We start from the raw sequence: 27237 nt of genomic DNA, 5'->3' as shown, positions 1-27237 counted from the left end.
AGTGTATTCAGCCTTGGCACACATAGAAATATTTAATGTTCAGCTATTTTCTGCTTTGATAGAAAACATTGGCATTTGGTGATATTTTTTCTTCCACATATGAAAACTATGTTCTCTGTTTCTTACAGCCTTTATCAAATAATCAACTAACTATAGTTACCAAAATACATATTCAATAAAAAAGTAGCTGCCAGTCTTCAAATAATGATACTGGTTATTTAGAATAATCAGATAATATAAAGCATGATTTTCAAAAGGAACCAAATTAGATGTATATGTAATTAATTCAATTTCCATTATCAGAGATATTTTTTAAAGATGGAAAAAAAAATAGACATTTGTTTTGAGGTAGTACAATGAGAGTAATTTGTTGTTTATAAACCAATACTCGTGTTTTATTATGCATATATGACTATACAATTAATTTTGCATTTGAAAGAACTATGTCTATTTAGTTCTTTGTCACACATTCCTGCCAATATCCTGAAAAGGGGTGGAGATAAAGTGGCTTTAAAATGTTGGGTTTTTTTTAAACAAACAAACAAACAAACCAAAAACCCCAAACAAAGAAAAACCCAAAACAAGCAGGAAGGAAAGAAAAACACACACACACACAAAATGAAGAAAGAAACCAAACAAACCACCCCCTTATAAAAGCTCCACCGTAGATCTCAATGGGGAAAAGTTGTCTCTGCATATTGGGGTAATATTTTGGGGTAATGGTCCAAGTGTTTAATTTTGGTGGTGTTCTGGAAATGTTTTTATTGTGAGTGAAGTCAGAAGTGCTCAGATTAGCAAGTGAGTGCTTTTCTAAATCTTAATAATGAAAGATCAATAGGCAATTTTAAAATTACTTCTGACAGATCTCAGCGATAATAGAAGAATATAGTTTGAAATTCACTTCTCTACTTCAGCAAATTTATGTCAATGAAACTGATTACATTTTAAGGCTGTGCAAAGAATTGATTTTTCAATAGAAATAATTTTTATTCAGCCTGAGTTCGTTCTTTCTTTCTTTCTTTCTTTCTTTCTTTCTTTCTTTCTTTCTTTCTTTCTTTCTTTCTTTCTTTCTTTCTATCTTCCTCTCTTCCTCTCTTCCTCTCTTCCTCTCTTCCTCTCTTCCTCTCTTCCTCTCTTCCTCTCTTCCTTTGCTTCTTGCTTTCCTTCCTGCTTTATTTCTCACTTTGTTTACTGCTTTTCTTCTTTCCTTCCTACTTGCTTTCTTGCTTGCTTTCTTCTTAAATCCCAGATTGTTAGAAACAAACAAAATTACTTTGAGATTGATGTATTGCATGGCCTCATACCAACAAATTTTCTAGCACACGGGTAAGAAAAATGTAAAGGAGAAGATGGACTAGATCCAAAGCTCCTGGAGAAAGCCATATGTTTCTTTCTGTTGGATTGTATAAAATGTCCACTTACACTGTGCATCCTAGGCTTAGTTTTCAGTTCACCCACGAACAGTAAAATCTAACACTCACAGAATCACAGAATATATCTGGTTGGAAGAGACCTCCAAGATTATCCAGTATAACCTTTGACCCAGCACTTAAAGGTCAACAATAAACCATGTCCTACCACATGGTGCTTGAACACCTCCAGGGAGAGTGACTCCACCACAGGCCTGTGTGGGTGAATTTCTCCCACAGCAGGGCATGAGTTGTAAACATGAGAACTTGTGATGGGAGATGTCCTTGGAGCCCAGACGGCCCCAAGAAAGCTAGGCTGTTAGGCTGAGCAACCCACGCACACTTGATAGGGGATGGAATCTGCCAGCCCCTGGGGCATATACAGCCTCAGGGGGCTGACTCTGCCAGCCCCCTGAGGTGGAACCACGGGCTGTTTAGATAAGGAATAACCTATCTGTGCCTTACACATAACTTTGAGCCAATCTGTACCTTCCACTTGTACCAATCTCAAACTAAGTTAGTTGTGCACACCTCCTTTGAGGGCTATATAAACCGCTGTATCGCCTTAATAAAACGCACTGATGCACAGCAGCTCCAGAGTCGACTCGTCAGTGCCCCGATTGGAGAAGTTCTTGTTAGCAGAGCACACAAGAATTGATAAACAATGGGCAACCCGTGCTGGGAATGTCCTTGAATCCATCTTGGGAGTTTATATAGCAGGCACAGGGTAGCTTCCCCTGACATGCAGCTGCAGGGGGTGGAGTGCAGCTGCAGGTGGGCAGAGTTTAGCCAGCCCCAGAGGCTGACCCTCAGATTGTTATGGTATGCTGACCTGTTGATGCCTTACATGTAACTCTGGACCCTCTGACTGTAACCAATCTTGGTGGAGCATGCCTATTACTAGAAGTGCATATAAGTCACTGCATCACGGAAATAAAGTGGATTTGACCATCTAACCATATTGGTGAACAAAGAGTCATCTTCCCATAGCGCTCCACCGAACGTGTTTTCCGACATCGTCCTGCCAGCCTCTGGACCCCGACAGGCCTGGGCAGACCATTTGTGCTAGTTTGAGGCAAACTGGAATATTTTAGTGAGAAGAATCAGATCATATGCTGTGAAAAGGTAACAATGATGTCTACTTCACTCATAGGCTTGCTGAGGTGTATAAAAACAAGAACATAAACATAGGTAAGACAGTGGGTCTCTATCGCAGCTGGTGCCTGTATTTTTCTCCCTGGCCTCCTTCTGCTTTCTAACTTCCCTTGCCAATCCTCCAATCTCACCTTGCATGTAAGGAGACCTCTGGGATAAGGTAGAGGGGTGGAAAGGAGGTGGAAGGGTGGTTGGGAACCTTTCTTGGGGAGTCTGGTTTTTAGGAGGGGTGTTGTGTTTCTGCATTACCTTTAACTTGTATATTTCTGTATAAAGATGTATATATTGTAACTATCTGCTTGTATGTTGTGCTAAGCTGTAAATATAAAGCTTAATTTCTTAATTTCCAGCTGTCTGAGTCTAGTCTGGGTGATTTCATGGGAACCATCACACCATTCCTGTGATGGTTTGGGGGTTACCCCGCCCCCCCACACTTTTGAATTTGCCCCAGCTAACTCAGACGGACCCTGGGAATATAGATGAAGCAATTTATTTACAGCTAGCAGAATTTACAAGCAGCTATTTACAATATATACACTTATATACAATTATATACAGAAATATACAAAGGATAAACAATACAAAAGCACAACTCCCCTCCCAGAAACCTAAGTCCCCAGGAGGGGCTCTCAAACCACCCCAACACCTCCCCCCGGCCCCTCTCAACCTTACCCCAGTTCTCAGGAAGAAAAGAGGTGCAGCCAAGAGGTTAGGGAGCAGGGTTAGTAGGAGCAGGGTTAATGAGATGTGACCAGGTCTAAGGCAAAAGCAAGAGTGAGAAACAAAATGGAGAAAAAGTCTTTCTTCTTCCCAGAGTTCTCAGCGTAACTGTGAGAGAAGTAGACACAATTGTTTTTCATTTCACTGCCCGTTATCTAGTTCTGTTACCAAAACATTCTAGCTTGCTTCAAACTAGCACAATCCACCCCTGTCTACTTCGCTCAGAGTATCGCTGAGAATTATCTAATCTAATCTAAACCAATATTTACACTAAAACAATATATACATGTTCAGTTCACACTTCAATCAGATGTAGGTGATTCAAAAGCTCCGAACAGGGACTCCCAGGTGATGTTGGGTTCGTGCTCACGTACTGTAGATTCTATTGTAGATTCTCTCAGTGTTGGGCGCCGATGTTACCTAGAACAGAAAACTCCTAACAGCTTGAATTTAAACTCTCTCAGCTAAGGTTAGATTTCTCTGTGGAATACACTGAATTTCACCATTCTCCTGCATTACCCAGTATGTATGACCAGGACCTTCAGCAGAAACCACCCCTCGGACAGGTTTCCCTTCGCCCGAAGGAGAAAATACCCAAACAGTTTTCCCTAACAGATTCTTTTCACGTACAACAGGAACTTTATCACCGTCTACTGTTTGGACCAAATCTGATTGTGCAGGTCCTGCTCTGTTTACTGAACCTCTACTATTTACCAACCAGGTAGCTTCTGCTAAATGTTTGTCCCAGTTTTTCAGAGTTCCACCCCCCATGGCTTTTAGGGTGGTTTTCAGCAAACCGTTGTAGCGCTCAATCTTCCCTGAAGCTGGTGCATAGTAGGGTATGTGATAGATCCATTCAATACCATGCTCTTTGGCCCAGTTTTTCACTAGATTGTTCTTGAAATGAGTACCATTGTCTGACTCGATTCTCTCTGGAGTTCCATGTCTCCACAAGATCTGTCTCTCCAAACCAACAATGGTGTTACGTGCAGTAGCATGTGGAACTGGATAGGTTTCCAACCATCCAGTGCTGGCTTCTACCATCGTTAGCACATACTGCTTGCCAGAATGAGATCTAGGTAAAGTGATGTAGTCAATCTGCCAGGCTTCTCCATACTTGTACTTTGACCATCTATCACCATACCATAAGGGCTTGATTCGCTTAGCCTGCTTAATAGCAGCACAAATGTCACAGTCATAGATGACTTGGGTGATAGCGTCCATGGACAAGTCAATTGACCTATCACGAGCCCATCGGTATGTTCCATCTCTGCCTTGATGTCCAGATGAGTCATGGGCCCACCGAGCTAAGAACAACTCACCTCGGTGTTTCCAATCAAGGTCAATGTCAAGATCAGAGTTGGTATCAACTTGAGCAATCTTAGCAGCTTGGTCTGCCTTCTGGTTATGTTGATGTTCCTCAGTTGCTCTGCTCTTAGGCATGTGTGCATCTACGTGCCGCACCTTCACTGGAGTTTTCTCCAGCCGTGCATCAATGTCCTGCCATAGATCAGCACACCAAATAGGCTTTCCTTTCCTCTGCCAACCATTCTTCTTCCAGTCCTTCAGCCAACCCCATAGAGCATTGGCTACCATCCACGAGTCGGTGTAGAGGTAAAGGATAGGCCAATTCTCACGTTCAGCCACATCAAGAGCAAGTTGAACAGCTTTTACCTCAGCGAACTGACTGGATTCTCCTTCACCATCTTTCGTTTCGGTAACTCTCCTGGTTGGACTCCAAACTGCTGACTTCCATATTCGCTTGTTCCCAACAAGACGACAGGAACCGTCTGTGAACAAAGCATAGTTCTTTTCCTGATCAGAGAGATCACCATAGGGAGGAGCTTCCTCAGCACGAGTTATTTTCTCCTCTGGAGGTTTGGAACAGTCTGTGCCTTCCGGCCAGTTGGTGATCACCTCCACCAGACCAGGTCGATCAAGATTACCCATTCGTGCTCGTTGGGTTATCAAAGCCATCCATTTAGACCAGGTTGCATCTGTGGCATGATGCGGTGATGAACCTTTGCCTTTGAACATCCAGTTAAGAACTGGCAGTCTAGGAGCTAAAAGCAATTGTGACTCAGTTCCAATCACTTCAGAAGCTGCTTTCACTCCTTCATAGGCTGCTAGAATCTCTTTCTCAGTTGCAGTGTAATTTGTCTCTGAACCTCTGTAACAACGTCCCCAGAAACCAAGTGGACGACCACGTGTCTCGTTTGGAGCTCTCTGCCAAAGACTCCAAGTTGGACCATTGTCACTGGCAGCCGTGTACAGAATGTTTTTAATGTCCGGACCAGATCTCACAGGTCCTAAGCCCACTGCATGGACTACTTCTCGTTTGATCTGATCAAAGGCTGCTTGTTGTTCAGGTCCCCACTCGAAATTGTTTCTCTTACGAGTCACATCATGCAGAGGTTTGACAATCTGACTGAAACCAGGAATGTGTAGTCTCCAAAATCCCACCACACCAAGGAAAGAAAGTGTGTCCTTCTTACTGGTGGGAACTGCCATGGTAGAGACTTTGTTGATCACATCCTGAGGAATGTAACGGCGACCATCCTGCCACCGCACTCCCAGAAACTGAATTTCTTTGGCAGGTCCTTTGACCTTGTCTCTCTTAATGGCAAAACCTGCTTGCAACAGAATGTCAATGATTTTGTTACCTTTCTCGAAGACTTCCTCAGCAGTTTGGCCCCACACAATGATGTCGTCGATGTACTGGATGTGCTCTGGAGCTTTACCTTTCTCCAGTGCATTGTGGATGACTGAGTGACAGATGGTTGAGCTGTGTTTCCACCCCTGAGGCAAACGGTTGAACTGGTACTGGATTCCTCTCCAGGTGAATGCAAACTGAGGCCTGCACTCCTTTGCTATGGGAATAGAGAAGAAAGCATTAGCAATGTCTATAGTTGCATACCATTTAGCCTCCTTCGATTCCAGCTCGTACTGGAGCTCCAGCATGTCTGGCACAGCTGCACTCATGGGTGGCGTCACCTCGTTGAGGGCACGAAAGTCAACTGTGAGTCTCCAGTCGCCCGTAGGTTTACGCACAGGCCAGATGGGACTGTTGAAAGGTGAATGAGCTTTCTCGATGACAGCCTGACTCTCCAGTTGACGAATCAGCTGATGAATGGGCAACAAAGAGTCACGGTTAGTTCTGTACTGCCTATGATGAACAGTTTGAGTTGCAATTGGCACTTCCAGATCCTCTATGTCATGATGTCCCACAACTGCAGATTCATCAGAAAGTTCAGGTCTAATGGACAATTTCAATTTATCATCCTCAATCTCTACAGATGCTATTCCAAAAGCCCATTTATGACCCTTAGGATCTTTGAAACAACCTTGTCTCAAAAAGTCAATTCCCAGAATGCAAGGCGCATCAGGACCAGTTACAATAGTATGTTTCTTCCACTCTTTACCAGTTAAACTGATCTCAGCCTGTACCTTAGTTAACTCTTGAGATCCACCAGTGATTCCAAAGATAGAAATGGACTCTGTCCCTTTGCAATTAGATGGCAATAAAGTACATTGAGCACCTGTGTCAACTAAAGCCCTGTATTTCCGAACTCTTGAACTGCCAGGCCACCTAATGAATACATTCCAATAGATTCGGTTCTCTCCACTATCCCTTTCCTCCTCCTGGCTGGAGGCAGGGCACCCCTAATGCTGAACATGGCATGTAGGGTGTACACAATGATTGGTGTTGTTATGAGAGGAACTGCAACTGTTGGAACAATTGCAATTGCTCTCGGGAGTTGAAGAAGTGGCAGCGACTTTCCTGGCATTGCTGCCTCTGTTTCTGCCACTCTGCAGTTCCCTGACTCTCTTTGAAAGAGCTGAAGTAGGTTTACCATCCCATTTGTTCATGTTCTCCCCGTATGTGTCACGCAGAAGTATCCACAGTGACGCACGTGATTGCTGCTGTCTGGGTGGAATTTGTCTCCTCCTGGGCTGGAATTGCCTTGCAGGAGGTGGGCGTCTGTTCCTGACTGCAGAAACATGCACCCATTCAGATGATGCAGGAACGGTATCCTTTACCAGATTGGTAATGTTTTTGAGATCCTCCTTCAGTTCTTTCATGCTCTCTTTGATGCCATCCCTTATCTCTGTACCTAGAGTTTTTATGGCAGAGACTAGGCCAGAGTGTGACAAGCTGTCCTCTATCTGCCTGAGCTGGTCAGTGAATTCACCAACAGTGAAAGATCTTCCATTATCACTCCTTGCTAGAAACTTACTGGCCAAGATGTTAGCATAGGATGAAGGAGCAAGCTTAATAAGCTTCTTCATGAGACCTGTTCCCAAAGGAATATCGTCAGGCTCATGAGTACCATGATCTCCATAAAGCACTTCCTTCACAGCAAACTCCTTCAGAAGCTTAATTCCCTGCTCAATGGTGTTCCACTTCTTGGCAGCCCATGGCAAATCATCTCGGGAAGGATATCTCATAGCCACAGCCAAAAGAAGGCGTGTCCACAAGCTAACCCTACCAAGAGGACTTGCTAGGTGTTTGTCCACTCCACTCTCCTTAGTGAGTGGTCCCAGCTGCTTGGCAGACTTGTCTCCTACCTGCAGAGCATTAGCACCAATGCCACGGCATCTCACTAGCCAGCTTAGGATTGGCTCACCTGATTCCCTTGTGTATTCCTTCCTAACTTCCCTGACCTCTCTGAGTGGATCCTTGGAGCCTTGGATATCATCTTCCTCCTCTTCCTCCTGTTGTTCTGGTGGTGCCGGGCCTAACACAATCTTCCTCATAGCATTCCTAAACTCATTGGAACCATCCTCTCTCCTGGCAGCTAACCTCACAGCGCTCCTCTCACTTGAGTATTGTTGTCTCAGCACATCTACAAGGTCTCGCAGACTAACTGCCTCCTCTTCCTCCTCTTGCTGCTGATCACCAGAGGTCCCCTGTCTTACATCCTCCTGTGAACCACTCTTTGTCTTAGCTTTTGCCTTAGCAGGTGCCAGAAGGGCCTGAGCAGCAACAGACTTGGATGTGTCTGCTGGAGGGTTTGAATCTTTAGGAGTCAGACCTGAAGGGTTTGAATCCTTAGGGGTCTGACCTGGAGCATTTGAATTATTGGAGGTCTGACTTGGAGCATTTGTATCCTTAGGGGTCTGACCTGGAGCTTGTGAGTTCAAATCTGCCTTGCTTTTAACAGGAGGATTTTGGTTCTGGTCTGCTGGCTGGGGGTTCGAATTGGCTGAGCTGGTGTCATTAGGATTTGGACTGACTGGGCTAGCGTTACTAGCACTAGTAGTGTTAGCATTAGTGGGATTATTTGCCTGTCCTCCTGGGATGCCTGCCAACCCTGACGTGTTTTGATTGTTGCTAGGAACATTCTGATTTTGGGTACCTGCCTGTGCTCCTGAGGCTCCTACCGAACTCTGTGGATTGTTGTTGTTTTTGTTATCAGTGTTTATGTTAGTGGTGGGAACACTGGCTGTGTTCCCAGAACCTATAGAGGAGGGTGGAGAGGCTGGCAAGGGGGAAGCCGACAACTGTGTTCCCTTGTTTTGCTGTGAAAGAGACTGCTTCTGAGACACAGAATTTTTCCTAGTTCTTATAGAAGCTGGTTTAGAATTTTTCACCAATAATGCCAAAATTAATATGAATATTAAAATCATGAGGCAAATATTAAAAATTGTGAGAAGAAAAACAGTTTTACACGAGCATGTACCTATGCAAACAGTTGGGATTCCTGTCTTAGGCTGAATAACTCTCATTAGAGCCATATTCAAAGCAGAATTTCCATTGATTGTCACATTATTGACCAGAGCTCCTGTAATGTCCTTGGTAATATTCTCAGAGATATTAAAACCAGCATAACCAAGAATAAAATCACCCCAGCTCCAGAACATATCTGAAACCTTAGCTTTAGCCTTATTATAGGCCAGATCAATGAAATAAGCAACAATTTGGCCTTTTAACCAACTAAATGCCAAGAAAACAAAACCAGACCATAGCAATGCACCAACCAAATACAATAGCTGCTTGATTAGCTTCATCTTAATTCCCAGAGCTAATTTCCACTCACTGAAATATCTAGCCCCACGTTGGGAAAGCCAATTAAAAAATGTGATGGTTTGGGGGTTACCCCGCCCCCCCACACTTTTGAATTTGCCCCAGCTAACTCAGACGGACCCTGGGAATATAGATGAAGCAATTTATTTACAGCTAGCAGAATTTACAAGCAGCTATTTACAATATATACACTTATATACAATTATATACAGAAATATACAAAGGATAAACAATACAAAAGCACAACTCCCCTCCCAGAAACCTAAGTCCCCAGGAGGGGCTCTCAAACCACCCCAACACCTCCCCCCGGCCCCTCTCAACCTTACCCCAGTTCTCAGGAAGAAAAGAGGTGCAGCCAAGAGGTTAGGGAGCAGGGTTAGTAGGAGCAGGGTTAATGAGATGTGACCAGGTCTAAGGCAAAAGCAAGAGTGAGAAACAAAATGGAGAAAAAGTCTTTCTTCTTCCCAGAGTTCTCAGCGTAACTGTGAGAGAAGTAGACACAATTGTTTTTCATTTCACTGCCCGTTATCTAGTTCTGTTACCAAAACATTCTAGCTTGCTTCAAACTAGCACAATTCCAATCTTTGATAACCCTTTCTACAAAGAAGTATTTCCAAATGTCCAGCCTAAACCTCCCCTGGCTCAGCTTGTAATTAAGTCCTGTCACTTGTCATCAAATTGAAGAGGCTGTCCCCTTCTTTGCTCCAGCCTCCCTTCAGTTAGTTGTATAAAGCAGTAAGGTCTCCCCTCAGCCTTTTCTTCTCTAAACTGAACAAATCAGTTCATTCAAACACTCTTAGAGGAACTGTTCTCCAGGCTCTTCACAAGCCTTGTTGCCCTTCTCTGGGCACATTCATCCACTTCAATGTTCTTCCTCTAATTTTAACTGCCAAGCAGTGAATGATTTTATAAAGAGAAGAACAATTCTAGTAGAAGTAACAGAAGTCTTTTCTACATTACCCATTAGAATATCTATATCCTTAGGAGAAGGCATTGGTTTAATCTGTGATTCTAAATCAGATCTGAGTTCAGACAAACACCCTAACAGGTGCGATGGGGAGCACAGGAAGGCTGGAAAATTTATGGATAAGATATCTGTATGTTGGAGATAGTCCATTTTGTATAAGACATCATCACTCAGTCAGTACAGTAACTTGACACTGTTTAGTTCAAAAAACTTTTGAAAAGCTGCTGGATTTAAAAGCACTGACACAAACTGGCAGAGGAAAAGGTAAACATGATCTGTTTCTACTTTGAAGTTAGGGTGCTACTGGGAGGAAGTTAGGAATTTAAGGAGGGACTGCTGCATTTTGTATGAATGTCAGGAGTGCTGGATTCAGCAGTCATAAAGATAGTAACAACATTTTCACATTTCTGGTAATGAGCACATTTGGCTTTCACTCACATCATTTTGAAGTGAGTGGAAATGCATTTTTTGAGGAATTTGTGTTTTGTCAAATCATCATCAACATCATCGTCATCATCTCTGTTCATCTTTGCTCATCTGAGGGCAGGAGCAGCCACAACTTTCAATGGATTAGGATGGAGCAGAATTAAAGGAAACTGTTGGGAGCAACTGCAACAATAAGAGTGGTTGACACAGAGTAGGTTTGTTTTTGCGTCATTGTTACTAAACTGCTGCAGTTACAGGAAAGGGGAGAAGAACTACCAAAGAACTATTTTTTTTCTTCTTTTTTTTTTCTCTTAGTGTGCCAAATACTGATGTTACAGAACTAAATTGTTTGACTTAAAGGGCCAGAATGCATAAAGGCAGATTTGTAAAAAAGTGTTAAATAACAAAATCACAGAACGTTAGGGGTTGGAAGGGACCCTGGAAGATCATTGAGTCCAAGCTCCCTGCCAGAGCAGGATCACCTAAGGCACATCACCCAGAAACACATCCAGGTAGGTTTTCAGTGTCTGCAGAGAAGAAGACTCTCCAGTCTCTCTAGGCAGTTTTAGTCCTCTGTCACCTTCTTGTTCATGTGCAACCTCCTGTGCTCCAGCTTGCACCCACTGCCCCTTACCATCTCTGAGAAGAGTCTGGCTCCATCCTCCTGTCACCCTTCGCACATTTATAAACATAAGTGAGATCACCTCTCAGTCTCCTCCAAGCAAAAGAAACCCATCTTCCTCAGTCTTTCCTGATAAGGAAGATAACTAGAGAATCTAGAAATAACTAACAAAAATGTATAACATTAATTGAACTGGAAGAGAAGGTTCTTGCGGTCAATATACTACTTGCAGATAATATCTCGCTTGCCTACTAGATGGACTCAGGAAGCTCATGATGCTTATAGATAGAATTTTGAGTTCTCTGCTTTCCATACCTGACACCTAAATATCAGAAGGCATATACTCTCCTGTTGCCTGCATCATTCTAAAGCTTTTTATGTACCTATATGATTGAAGAATTAATTTGCCCTTAAGCAACATTGCATTCTGTACACCTGAACTTTGTTATGGTTTAGGCACGAAAGACTCATTCCCAGAGGACTCAATCTAGTAACTTACATCAGACAGTCTTGCGAACTGGCAACAGAGGGTTCATCCTATGCTAAGCCACAAACCACAGCTGGGGAAAAGAGATCTGATTACTCAGGTGTGTCCACTTGACATGTTTTTTAGAGGATGGAACATTCTTGTGGAAACCAATATGCATTGGTTTTGATCATTGTCTTTTAGACAATTTACACACATTATATTATATTATATTTGGGAAATAATAATAATAATACTTAAATTATTCACTCAGTCGTAGATCTAAAACTGACCTTTCTATCTGGATGCTTTTGGTTCACTGTCAACCCCTCTAACCCTGTTCAGAGGACATTTTCTTGAGTTATGAAAGCTGGGGATTTACATTAAAGGGAAATAACTATTTATCTGCAATATATCTATAAAATGGTCTATATTCAAAGGGTAGGTAGCATTAAGTGTGTTTTGAAAATGAGCCCTGCTTGATCATTTATGTGATTAGCCTAAAGAAAGGACTTAGTACTTTAAACCAAAACATTAAAAGAAGCCTCTTTAGATTAAAAATAAAATAGACCCAGAAAACCAGTGATTGGTCAAATACACCTAGTAATCTTCTAGACTCTTTAGACTCCTCCAGCCCCTCATGCTGAGAATGTGTGACTCATGAATAGTTAAAATGCCAAATTCAGTGACTTTCTGCATCACCAGTACCATTAATCTGCACTCCCACCAACTGGTGACACTTGTAAACAGCCAGGGAGCACCTCTCCCTCAAGGATAAAACTGACATGAGCTGACCACATCTCTACAACAGTCTTGACCTTGAGACTATGCCTGGAATGGTATTCTTGGACTCACAGATAGAATTATGGCTTTTTGTTTTCTTTGTTTTCCAGTTAATGTTTCAAATAATGAAAGAATGTTGCATGTTACTGGGGGCATGTGTTACTGGCTCTGGGATGTCATGGACAGGGTTTATGAGTGTGTTTGACAGTGTTTATGAGTGTGTTTAAGGTATATTGTTGGAATAGTGCTGGAGGTGGAAGGGATGGGTAGTAGTTTAGTAGGGTACAGCAGGGTGGAGAAAGTCATGGATATGGCTCTTGGCTCATGCAGTCCAAAGCATTTTCTAGAAGAGAGCTAGATGGTACTGAGGAAAACAACACCAGAATATGTTAATTATTAAGTAGCATGAATGGTTGGGTTTAGAGTTTGAGCTTGGTCTCTTAAGTCCTATTTTATTTAGCTCTGTAGACATAGCCAACTGAGATAAGGTTTTACTGCTAGACTAATTTTCCCCTGATCCAAAAAAATGTTCAAACATGACTAGACAAGGAGACAGAGGCAGATAACATTAGGCTGGTTTCAATGATAAGAATTGAGCAAGGTAGAAGAAAATACTTGCTTTTCCCATTCACAGATGAAATAAACTATGATTTTTACCCTTTACTACATATTCACATCCACTGCATTTTATTAGAGCTAAAATGATGCAGGAATATAAAAACAGAAGTAGAAAGTCAAATGGGAAAACAGATCCTAGATATAGGACTTTAATAAATATAGGGAAGACTGCAAAGACACCTTCTTTGAAATCCCACAAGAGATCTTTATGAAAGACTTTTGATGTTAATGCTGTGATACTGCATTTTATTCATGTTTGCTTTAAACTGAAGATCAAACTCCTAAATGAATCTAAACATATGTCAGTAAAATAGAAAACTGTCCTGATTTTCTTAAAATGAACTGAGACATCATAGTGTTCAAATCTATTAGTCCTAAAAAATATGAAAGCTAATGTGATCCTGTTTCTTTAAAAGGTCTTGAAGTAATATGTCCATAAAACCAATAAAATAACAACTTTCCAGATCTATTCAGAGTATTAAAAAGGAAATATAGTATAGTTACTTCTTATTGAGTAAGGAATTCTTACATTACCACTTTATTCTACATGATGATTTTGTAGATATAATAATAATAATGTTAGAGGAATGATAATAATAATAATTATTATAACAACAATACAGTAATAATAATAATGTTTGCTCTTATTCTTTGATTGAGAATGATTGTAAATAATTCACTAATGGCAATTGAAATTAAAAGAGACTGCAGATATCATGGTTACAAAATAAAGTATGAATACATGGCCTATAATGTGATACCAAAAGCAAAGTAAAATAAAAGTTAAATTGTAATAGTATTATTTTAAATGCAGAATGACATTGCTATTATTTGAAAACATGAGCTCTTTTCACATAGTTTTCATCACACCATTCCATGCTGTTGGTTTGGTAAGTATTTATTGAAATGAATGTTAAGTCATTTTTATAAACATTATCACAGTATTATCAGGATTGGAAGAGACCTCACAGATCATCAAGTCCAAGGTGATCATCAATAACATGCTTATACTATTTATTTCAGTAAGACAAATGTAGTACTGAGACTTCACCCTCAACCAGGTACTACATTGTCTACAGTAGAAATGCAGATCTGTAGAGGACCGAACTGGCAGATCGCTCCCCATGCAATGATTTTACCTTTCAGTTCCATTGTAATTGTTTAGAATTACTTCACAGAATTGTGTCCTGAAGCAAAGAAGTGCTGATCAAGCCTCTTGTCATTGCAGTGGAAATCATCAGTCCATTGGTTTTAGAATTCCACGGACATGACTTTATAGTGTGCCTCTCAGAAATACTCTTTCTAGTTTTTCAAAAGGATGAGTAAATCTGTGATAAATGCTTGCTAAGAAATCACAAACCCAAATTTGGAAGGAGCGATAAGATATAACTCAAACCCATTTAATTTCTTTGATTATCCCCATGCTATACATCCAGCAAGGATAATAGATTGTTACTTTTTTAGCACATTAACAACCATATAAAGCTGCAAAGGTACTGAATCAAATACATTATTTACTACTAACAAAGATGGCAGTAGGAAAAGCTTGAGTGATAGCTTTATATCCTGTATTAGCATCTAAAGATAAAAGTTTGAGAACAAATCTATCCTAAGGGCATTGTACCATAGGGACCTCTCAGGTTGCAGCCCAGGTACTGGGTACTGATGATCCTCACAAATCCAAGTCTCTATTCTGTGTAGGAGAAATAGTCATGTACTGTTTCTTCCAATGTCACATTAGTAACACAAAGCTCCCTAAACCATATTAAATATAGTGCATGTACACAGTATTAAAAGCCTTTTACATTGTCTTGCTTTAAAAGATCACTGACATGCATAGGTGAGATGATGGTGAACAGCCTCAGCCACCCAGTCAAGTAATTTATTAAGATCATGGCTTTGTCAAGATTCTGCTTTCTACTGTATTATGAGTTTCTTCCTCAGAGACCCTAAATCTTGAGGAAATATAATTTAAATTAATCTTTTCACCTATCTGTAGTTCTTCATTAACAGAGACAAATATTGGCCCTACATGACCGTGACAATTTTGTACTGTAATTGGACTGGATGATCTTGGAGGTCTCTTCCAACCTGGTTGATTCTATGATTCTATGACACTCAGAAGCTGTGGCACAGGACCAGTGAAATTGGAAAAACCCTTCTTGCTTCTTTGAAAATGCAAGGGAAGTCAGAGAACATGCACAGGTGAAGTGTACAAATATCACTGTGGGTGAAGTAAGAAGGCCAAAATACACTGACTAGGGCTGGAAGGGGTTGCTGTGAGATTTGGTGATGAAACAGCTTTGGAATTAATTCACTTCAGCAAGTAAATGCTGCACAAAACAGATGGCTCGACTCATGGTGCTTGGGCTGTGAATTCCTTGACAGGACAAATGTGAATCATTTTTGGGAGAAAAGGAAAAAAAACCCAAACAGATAAAAAATAAGAAATAGGACAGCTCAACAACACACGAATGTTTATCTCAAGTAGGCCACACTCAACCTCCTGCTTCGTGTAATTCACATTGGAAAATGAAACATTGGTCTCATTCTGCCTTCAAGGGCAGAAATTTCCTTTTGAGAAGCTCTGATGAGGAGAAATTATTGTTATGTGTGATTGTGTAAATAAGCCTAGCAGATGACTGTTGCAGATGAATTTGTGCCAGAATTTTATTTCAGTAGTTGTCATGTTTCTAAGTGTCTGGGAATGAGTATTTGGCTGCACACATTTTCCTTGACAACATAAATGCCTCATACCTTATTTACCAGTAGCCCTGATAAACCTACTTTTCCTCTCACGTGGCAGTATACCCACCACAGTCTTTTACTAGCAAATAAATTGACTGAAGTATTGCATCATAGGCTTTTATGTTATGGCTATACTCAAGGAAACTCTTTCACTGCATGTCTCTTCAGTAAGCAAAGGAGTGGCCCTGTTGACTTCAGAAACGTAAAGTGAAGCTTTTGTTTGCTTCCTGTGTAAGATGGCTACAATCTACAAACAGCTTTGACCTTTTGCCTCTTGAGTAATGAATCCACCATTTTGTAATTTTAACTTAATCCTTAAGGAAACCCAAATGTAAGGATCAGTAACTGTGCTAGTTTGAAGCAAGCTGGAATGTTTTGGTAACAGAACTAGATAACGGGCAGTGAAATGAAAACAATTGATGTCAACTTCTCTCACAGTCTTGCTGAGAACTCTGGGAAGAAGTAAACTTTCTCCATTTTGTCCTTCACTTCTGCCTTTGCCTTCAGACCTGGTCACATCTCATTAACCTTGCTCCCACTAACCCTGCTCCCTAACCTCTTGGCTGCACCTCTCTTCTTCCTGAGAACTGGTTGAGAGGGGCCGGGGGAGGTGTTTGGGGTGGTTTGAGAGCCCCTCCTGGGGACTCAGGTTTCTGGGAGGGGAGTTGTGCTTTTGTATTGTTTATCCTTTGTATATTTCTGTATATAATTGTATATAACTGTATATATTGTAAATAGCTGCTTGTAAATTCTGCTAGCTGTAAATAAATTGCTTCATCTATATTCCCAGGGTCCGTCTGAGTTAGCTGGGGCAAATACAAAGTGTGGGAGGGTGGGGTAACCCCCAAACCATCACAGTAACAACTTAAACCATATTTATTTAATAAATTCAGGAAACTACAGAATTAAGAATTTATATCCAGGAAAGGGCTGATTTTTTCTGATTAACAAGTTATCCATCCCTATAAGCTATATTGATACATTGTTAGTACACTGTAATTTTCTGAATGCAAAGATTCATATGAAACATCAGCATATTTTATGACACAGCTTTTTATTGGTAATGTTTCTAATATGGTAACAGGGACTGGTAACTGTAAAAATAAATTATGCCACATAGGTACCAAAATCAAGAAAAAGCCAAGGAGTGGGTGCTTGGAGAGAAAAAATAATCTCTGAAATAATTACTGACATAGTAATGAATTTGAACAAACAATTCTGTAACTGTTTTTTTGTTTTGTTTTTGTTTGTGAATTATTTCTACACAATAAAACTCAGTAGAACAGCATACAAAAAAAAAAAAAAAAGGGCAAATAGGTGGATACATCTACAAGTATTGTGCCAACATACTTCTGGAACATTCTGAGCAGCCACAGAGTGGTCTGTGTGACATTGCTAAAAACCACAGATGCTCCTGGAGGCCCCTAATGGTACAGAAATGCATGTGGAAGGAAAGACAGTCTTATAGTGATGTGTACCACTGTAACAGTTACCATCTGGAAGGAGATGTTTGGCTTAGTTTTCTGGTTATCTGAGCTTGATGCTCAGCAATAGTCAGAAACCAACTGCAGTGATATGATCCATGTGTAAAAGTGGTATTAGCAAACTATATATTTTATGTATTTCTGGGACCTTAAAAGCATAAAAGCTTCATAACTTGTAAAAAGCATGGAGTAGGATGTGTGGCATGACAGAAGGTAAGGGTTAAAAAAAAGTAAGACAAGTGAAAAATTGCATAAAGACCTTGAAGTTTCCCAGTTCTGGTTGGTTTACTTTCTGATCCATAGTTTTCAGTGTACATACATGGCATGTTTCTTTATCAAAAGGACAAATGATGTTCTATATATGCCATGATGCTTTTTAGTATTGCATGTATTTTCTCTAAATTAAGTGCTTTAAAATTTGACACCTGAGTCTTAGCTATTCTCTGTAGCTACGCTATTTAATCGAGGGGAACACTACAGAAGGATTTCATATCACCCTACCATAGCAATCCAAAATTGCTCCAGGTAATTGTCCTTGAGATGTCTCTTTCCAATCATTAATTTTTAAAGATGGCTTGGAGTGACTACCTCAGTCACAGTACTTGTGACTACAAGTGCTACTTGTGTTTCTGCCATATAATGTGTCCACGCTTATTTGCTGTGTGCATAGCATGTCTATAACATATAAATAACATCTACATAAAATATACATATAACAGCTGAAGGACTTTGGGGTTTTTTGTTGTTGTTGTTTTGATATGTGCATAGATATTTTATTATTTTTTTTTTGGTCTCCAACATTGGCCAGAAGAAACCTCTATAAAGATGAAAGATCGATCAAGTTTTCACTTTTCTTTAATGATGCTTAGTTTGTCATCAACTGTTGTCAATTATTGCAAACCTCTAAGGAAGGAAAAATCAACTAGACAGTAGTTTAATAATTTAAAAGACTCAAACTAAACAAACATGCAAACAAACAAACAAAACCCAAACCAAACAGAAGCAAACCCACAAACCCCAGGGATTTCTAGGACTCATTTCTAGGACCAATTTACAGTAGCAGTAAAGAGAGGATAGTTTCATATCTACTGCTCACCTCTGCACAATATTTGCTTATCTCAAAGAAGCTTCTACTGTTTCAAGAGATGTTAGTAATTACAAAGGAAAACATGTTTTCAGTGGAGTATGATGATATGAATAGAATCTGAAGACATGAAATAATAGTAATGGCTAAAAAGTCATAGGTCATTGAAACAGTTTTTCAGTTACCTTTTGAAAAAAAGTCATAGCATCATAGAATATTATGGGCTGGAAAGGGCCTGCAAAGCTCATCTAGTCCAATCTCCCTCCAGTGAGCAAGGATATCCTCCACTAGATCAGGTTGGTCAGAGCCTTGTCATGCTTGACCTTGAATATTTCCAGGTCTGGGGCCTCAATTACTTTCCTAGGCAACCTGTTCCAGTGTTCATGATAAAGAACTTTTTTCTAACATCCAATCTAAATCTGCCCTTCTCTAATCAGTCCAGGCCTCTGTGAACAGTCCCTCTCCACCCTTCCTGTATGCCTCCTCCTGGCACCAGATATCTGCCTCCTACATCATTGGCATTTAGGTTTGACAGCATTTCCTCTCACCAAGTTGTAGGTGATGGTAAGATGTTCCCAAGAGTTAAGAATCATAGTCTTAAAGTCTGAGTGCAGACTTGGTTGTAAAGATTGTGTTCAAAACTTGTTGTAGTAGTAAAAGCTTGTTATAACCCAGACATCTCATTATATGTGTGGATAAGATTTTGTTCTGTGGTTTTATTGGTATAAGGTTGTAATATTTCCATTTTTATTGTTGCTTGGGAAATCTGTTTCTAGCATAGTGTTTGTTCATGGTGCTACTAACACATTGTAAGTACATAAGATTTGTCCTTCAGAGACTGCATAGCCTTCCTGTCAGTTTTTGGAGTGATTTAATGAAATTATTGTTGACTTTAGTGTGCTTAATGGTCTGGAACCTTTTTGTATTAACCATTTGCATATTCCTAATGGAAAAACTGAGGTATTTCTTTGTCAGCTGTTTGCCAGTCATAAATGTCACCTTACAGCATTTGGACAGAAAAGCTTTTTCCCCCATATTCCCTTATCATATGTTTTTCCTTCCTGCTTTTCTTAGCTTAACACTACTAACGAGAAATGAGGGGCATAAATATGCCTTTTATTGTATATTTATGTACAAGGGAATAATGTTGCAGATCTGGTCCTGTTATATTTCGTAGGAAAATTCCAACCTAAAAATATGGGAGCCTGATCAGGTCCAGTGAAAGAACAGTCCTGTGTTAAAGGAGAAAAATAAAAGTATTAAGAGTGAATGCAGATTTAGACATGGAAGAATATTCAGTAGAATTAATGAACATTATCCTTTTTATTCTTAAGTAATGAACATAAAAGTTGTTTTATTCCAAGCCATTTTTATTCTCTACTTCCAGTAAGAACTGGAGAGTGATTTATGCTTATAAAAAGGGGAAGTTATCTTTGTGTTAGAATCAGAAATATGAAATGTGTGGAAATTTAATTCTTGGAGTGCCCCTTTTGTTATCACAACTATTACATTTGCATTTTATTAAGTAAGAAAAATTATCTTTCATCTTAACAAATGCCTTACTCTTTTACTTGCTAATCAGAAGAAAAAAAAAAGCCTTCCACAGCAAGTGTAGTTGTAATTTTTTTTTAGTACAAACCTGCCTTATTTAACATGAATCTTTTCTGGATTTCTCTGCATTCAGATTATTTCAGAACAGTATGTGTGTCTTTGTAACTTTTTCTGATATTAATATTGTGTCTCTGTATACATGGGACAAGGGAATTGAAGAGAGAAAGCAAAAAAATAAAAAATAGAAAGAAAAAGTGATTTTCTGTTCCAAGGAGTAGGTAAAGTCTCATGAATTCAGGGCTAAACTTCTGGACAGACAGGAGAGGATCTATCTGAGGCAGCCATTTGTTGTAAAGTTCAAAATTAATCCAAAACAGCATACACTCCAGATTTTTCCTCATGAAAACATTTTTTCCCTTTCCAAACTGAGATCTACCCACCTTTCATTAACTAATACTTTTGAGTCGCACTGCCTCTTCTCTAAAATTAACCCCCAAAACATAAGGCAGCTGTAGAATCAGAAAATAATCACAATCAGTGTGCTAGTTTGAAGCTAGCTAGAGTGTTTTGGTGAGAAGAATGAGGTTATAGGCTGTGAAAAGGAAACAGTGATGATGTCTACTTCACTCATAGGCTTGCTGAGGTGTATAAAAACAAGAACATAAACATAGATAAGACAGTGGGTCTCTATCGCAGCTGGTGCCTGTATTTTTCTCCCTGGCCTCCTTCTGCTTTCTAACTTCCCTTGCCAATCCTCCAATCTCACCTTGCATGTAAGGTGAACTCCGGGATAAGGTAGAGGGGTGGAAAGGAGGTGAAAGGGTGGTTGGGAACCTTTCCTGGGGAGTCTGGCTTTTAGGAGGGGTGTTGTGTTTCTGCATTACCTTTAACTTGCATATTTCTGTATAAAGCTGTATATATTGTAACTCTCTGCTCATATATTGTGTTAAGCTGTAAATATAAAGCTTCATTCCTTAATTTCCAGATGTCTGAGTTCAATCTGGGTGATTTTATGGGGGCGGTGGAGGGTATCTCCCAAACCATCACACCATTCCAATCTTTGATAATCCTTTTTACAAAGAAGTATTTCCAAATGTCCAGTCTAAACCTTCTCTGGCTCAACTTGTAACCAAGTCCTGTCACTTGTCATCAAAGAGAAGAGGCTGTCCCCCTCCTTGCTCCAGCCTCCCTTCCAAACCATCACAATCAGTCACAGAATCACTTTAAGATCACTGAGCCCAACCATCATCTTACTCTCTTACATCAAATCATTGAGCACCATATCTAGATGCATCTGCCTCCATGTTTCCTATTGAATTCCATATATGTAAACATTTACTGAAGAAGATTATTTCAACCTTACTGTGATTCCTTCACAGAATTGAATTCTAGTTTCAGAACAGTTCCTCCATTTCCCTCTCTAACCCAAGAATATTTAGTAATCCATATGAAGAGATATAAAGGAGATGCAAGGAGATGTTGATGCTTAAGGCAACACCTGGTGTGTACAAAGAGCAGATAGGTTCAGGAAGATTTTAAGTAAATGTTTTGCTTATTCTTTAATTTATCTGATCCCTTTCAGACTGATTATGTATGATCTCCCAAAGTTGACGTTTGAATGAACATAGCCAAAGTCTTGCTGAAAGTAAGAAAAATAAGTTATATAGAACTGTATGATATGCTGTTTAGTTCTGTTCAGAAATGCAAATTTGCTGAAAGTTGGCACATAAGATACAAAGAAAGTTTAGTAAGATTTTATGGGATTTGGTGAACCAAGATCAAACATTAGATCTGTACTGAAGATAAAGGGTAGCATAGCTTTTGTTGTATTTCCTTATCTTACATGTTCAAGGTGCTTAAACCTTATCTTTAATCCCTACAGCTTTATTCTCTACATATTTTTAATATGACAGAAGTTTTATCTGTACTTTCAATGTTCACACTTATTTATCAAGCATTTCCTTTTGCATCCATGTGACCTATGCATGGTCTCCATTCTTCAACTTCCTATCATGGAAATTTGCTAATAGTCCTATTAAACTCAGGTCCTGTCTTAAAGAGACAATTAGCCTTACAAATTAAAGTCTGATAATTTATTTCCCTCCTCAACAGATTGCTTTATTGCCACAACATAATGGCATATAAGCATGGCCATACAGAGAACTTGGTTCATAAGATGTTTTCTTTCCCTTCCAAGGGAAAAGACAACGAAGTGATGTAATGATACTCCACTTCAGTAAAGAGTTTGCAACTCTACTCTTGAAACCAGCCATTTATGCTGAGGGACATGCAGTCCAGAGCTCTGCCTGTCATCTTTTTTTTATGTGTGTCTTTTCCGAAAATAAGAGTGCTGACTTCAAAAACCTTTGCTTCTGTTACACATTTTCTGAACTGAACACATGGGTAGTCTCAATAAGAAGTCTCAACAGCTGTCATACAGATACTCTGTGCCCTAGCTTTTGACAAGCTGCATACTGATCCAACAATTTTCTTCTGCTTTTATGGAAAAAAAAACCCTGTTATTAGCTAAACTGAATATGAAAAATAAGCCTGTGACAAGCATGGGCAGTCTCGCCCCTAAATATAATTTAGGTATTGCTGTTATGGCTGTTGTGACATTTCTAGGAATGAATAGTTCGTGTTAGAATCATAGAATCATAGAATCATGGAATCAACCAGGTTGGAAGAGACCTCCAAGATCATCCAGTCCAACCTAGCACTCAGCCCTATCCAATCAACTAGACCATGGCACCAAGTGCCTCATCCAGTCTTTTCTTGAAGACCCCCAGGGACGGTGCCTCCACCACCTCCCTGGGCAGCCCATTCCAATGGGAAATCACTCTCTCTGTGAAGAACTTCTTCCTAACATCCAGCCTATACCTACCCTGGCACAACTTGAGACTGTGTCCCCTTGTTCTATTGCTGGTTGCCTGGGAGAAGAGGCCACCCCCCACCTGGCTACAATGTCCCTTCAGGTAGTTGTAGACAGTAATAAGATCACCCCTGAGCCTCCTCTTCTCCAGGCTAAACAACCCCAGCTCCCTCAACCTCTCCTCATAGGATTTGTGCTCCAGTCCCCTCACCAGCTTTGTTGCCCTTCTCTGGACATGTTCCAGCACCTCAACATCTTTCTTGAATTGAGTGGCCCAGAACTGGACACAGTACTCAAGGTGTGGCCTGACCAGTGCTGAGTACAGGGGAAGAATAACCTCCCTTGTCCTACTGGCCACACTGTTTCCATTCCATATAATGTCTTTTTTTTTTTTTTTTTCATTTTTAGCACTAGAAATATTTAGCCAGAATGTGATTTGCAAGTATTACTTACTTTTTTTTTTAATGTTAAAATGTTTTTTTCTTTCCTGTTCACACATTTGCACATATACATATATAGCCACGCCTATATTCACATATTTTCCTACAGTTTGGAATCTGCCAATTTGAATTACGAAATCATATAACTACTGCAAATAGAACAAGCAATTTTTTAATTGAATTTTAAAAAAAGGACTCAATATGCAAACTACAATGATTACAATAAAAATCTAATGACAATGAAAACATTAACATCTCAAATATGATGTTGGTGTAACAAAATCCCCTTGGCAGTGTGTGTTTATATACTTCTTCAGTATTTTACACTCTCATTTTTCTGTGAACATGTTGCCAAAGGAATGAATGTCACATGTTTTTAGATAATCCTGGAATCACTATATTTAGACCCCACAAACAGATCAAAAGAGAGCTGTAGAAGTAAAGAGAATGGAAATCCTTATGTTCTTGCCACATATGAGACTCTGGAGAGCATATGTTTGAATGAATAAAAAAATAGAGCTGCAATGATTAGATGGTTTAATGTTCATTTAGAACAGTTACTGAAGATGAACAGAATTTCTGTCAAATGAGAGGGAGTCCAACAGAGAGCTACGAGCATAACTGGGGGGCTTGAGCATCTTCTGTATGGAGAGAGAATGAAACACCTGGGGCTGTTTAGTCTGGAGAAGAGAAGACCTGAGAGGGCGTCTGATCAATGTCTAGAAATACCTGAGGAGTGGGTGTCAAGTGGATGAGGCCAATTTCTTTTTGATGGTGCACAGGAACAAGACAAGGAACAACAGGTACAGATTTGAACATAGAAAGTTTCACCTCAACATGAGGAGAAATGTCTTTACAGTAAAGGTGATGGGGTGCTGGATTATTTCTGTCACACACCCCTTCAAATACTACTATCCAAATATGCCATTACTGTGCACCAGGATCTTGTGGGCATCTAGATGTATAGAAGGATAAGAATAAAATACTACAAAAAATATCAATAGTAATATTGAGCAATGATTAGAGATCTGGAATCAACTCAGAGTTCTGCTGAGAAGTTTTCTCAGCTCTCTGACCCATTTTCCTTTTTTCATGAAGTTAAAGTAACAATCCACTTCCATAGCAAAGGTGGTGAGTTTTTCTCAGGGGAAGATTTGTCTGACTGATGAAAAGAGTGGTAGTGGTAACCTAATCACATTTCTGTTGCAGATGCATTTACATGTAGGCACAGTTTCACAGGTACTGCAGTTATTATGTAATAGCTGCAACATTTGTGTTTTAAAAAGGATATTGCTCTTTCAGTTCAGTACAAGTACTTTACAGTTCAGTACAGGAACTGTTTCATGAATGCTGAGTTAAAGTTGCCTGTGGGTTTGTGCCCTACATAAGGAATAGGGTCAATGAAATTTGACCTTTTAAAACCAGAAAATTCTGGATTATAGAAAGTGAAGTGATCTCCCATTTTAGAGCAATGCCCTTAAAAGATCACAGTGCACAAATTTAAACCAAGCCTTTACCTACAGGGTCATATTTCAGAGGAAACAGGGCCCCTGGTAAATTTAGGACAATGCCTAACATCTTTTTATTGGTTCTCTGAAAACAAAAGTGTGGTTGAAGCTACCCCAGCGTGGGTCACAGCAGAGAAGAAACCCTAAATATGCTGGTTTACAATCCCTTTTATACACTTTTATAATTTAAGTTTATTTTTTCTGCAGGATTCTCACTCTCACAACACTGAAAAGGCATGAAAATGCTTGTATTTCTTTGCAGTGGTATTGGATTAAGACACACATACACACCTCTCTCTTTGAATACACCCAGTGCCTGCTCAGGCCCAGATCTCCTCACACTGCCAAGCTGCTACAACTAATCCCTTCAACATTTCATAACACTGCCCATAGTGCAACAATAAATCCAACTGAAATGCCTGTGGATTTTTGCTCACTAAGGAGGAAGAGTAGAGACAATGCTTTGCTGACAGGTATTATAGTTTGGGTGTTTTAGTTTTGGTTAGTCTGGTTTTTTTGTATCTACAAGTGTAAGTCACATACACAAGTCAATGCTTCCTGGTTTTCAGATATCTGAAAGACACTGAATTAAACAAAAGGAATATGACTGTACTCATAGAATCACAGAATCAACCAGGTTGGAAGAGACCTCCAAGATCATCCAGTCCAACCTATCACCCAGCCCTATCCAATCAACTAGACCATGGCACTAAGAGCCTCAACCAGTCTTTTCTTGAAGACCTCCAGGGATGGTGCCTCCACCACCTCCCTGGGCAGCCCATTCCAATGCCAATCACTCTCTCTGTGAAGAACTTCTTCCTAATATCCAGCCTATACCTACCCTGGCACAACTTGAGACTGTGTCCCCTTCTTCTATTGCTGGTTGCCTGGGAGAAGAGGCCACTCCCCACCTGGCTACAATGCCCCTTCAGGTAGTTGTAGACAGTAATAAGATCACCCCTGAGCCTCCTCTTCTCCAGGCTAAACACCCCTAGCTCCCTCAACCTCTCCCCATAGGATTTGTGCTCCAGTCCCCTCACCATCAGTACATGTATCATGTACTGATACATAAAAAACATTCTGGAAAGGAATATGACTGTACTGATATGTAAAAAACTGGTAAAATGCACTGTAGCCAAGTATTTATTATGTACCAGAGGCTTCAGATCCAAACAAACACGATTTTGCTACATGTCAAAATAAGTTGCCAAGAAACACTTTACACAGAGTGTGGAGAAATGGAGAGGGAAGGATTACATGTCAGTTTTGAGCTTCTGTATGTACTTGGGAATATGCAAAATCATGTGGAACAGAGCTAAGTGAGAAGAATTCATGGGATTCTGGAGGAAAAAGAAGGCAAATTTAGAAGATGCTTTCATTATTTAAAACTCTGGGGTTGCGATCTGAGGTAGATGACAGACAAATGTTTTCTCTGTGATGTTGCTGGCAGAGGGATTATACCTGTCCTGGGACTAAGCAATGGGAAACAGCAGCATTGTGAATATCAGAGGGCATGAGATCAACAAGAGAATCTACAAGAGTTTTAGCAGTTTAGATGGGAAAATAAAACAAAACCCAGCTTTGTAAATTTCTTTTGAACTATGGCATTGTTTTGTGTGAAAAAAGTAAATACTTTTGTTTGTCCTGAGAGATATTTAGGACTCAAGTGAGAAACATATTGCCAAACTACCAGTCATCCAGCAAAACATGAAAAGAGACTGTGATAACTGATCAAGAATTTGGTAGAGCCTGTGAAAGCAAAAATAGAATGTTAGGGAATATGCATCATTCATCTCTGGAGCTGCTGTGCTGATCCACTGACATTGTACAAGGGATGATTACTGATGAGGTGATAAAAGGCAGTAGGGAGCCATGAATAAAGTTATCTAAAGAAGGTCATAAGCATATGATTCATCAGAAAATGAGAATCCTTAGAAACATTTCAGTTTTCAAACTGTTATGTAAGGCTTCCTCTAGGAAAGGACTTTTTGGGTATGGAATCAAAGCAGTTCCTAGTTCCCTTCTGATAACAAAAAGAAAATTATGTAGTTTTAAAAAAGAAGAAAAAAAATCTTTTAAAAAAAATCCATAAATGACTTTGCTAAAGTTGTGACATTTTATAACATTATGAAAATTAAATGACAGACTGTCACACAGTCTGGATCATAACACAGAAGATAGATGCCTTCATGCTGCAGGATAATTACAAATACATCTCTAATTTCTACCTTGAGGAGCTGTGTCTGAAATTGCACAGCAGTAATTAATGGAGTAACTCTCTAAGACTTTTTTTTTTTTCTTGTGATGGTTTGGGTGTTCCCTGCTCCCCCACACTTTGGAAATCACCCAGACTAGA

Source organism: Pogoniulus pusillus, chromosome 4, assembly GCF_015220805.1.
Source record: "Pogoniulus pusillus isolate bPogPus1 chromosome 4, bPogPus1.pri, whole genome shotgun sequence".
Taxonomy (NCBI): Eukaryota; Metazoa; Chordata; class Aves; order Piciformes; family Lybiidae; genus Pogoniulus; species Pogoniulus pusillus.
This window is presented reverse-complemented; position numbering follows the sequence as displayed.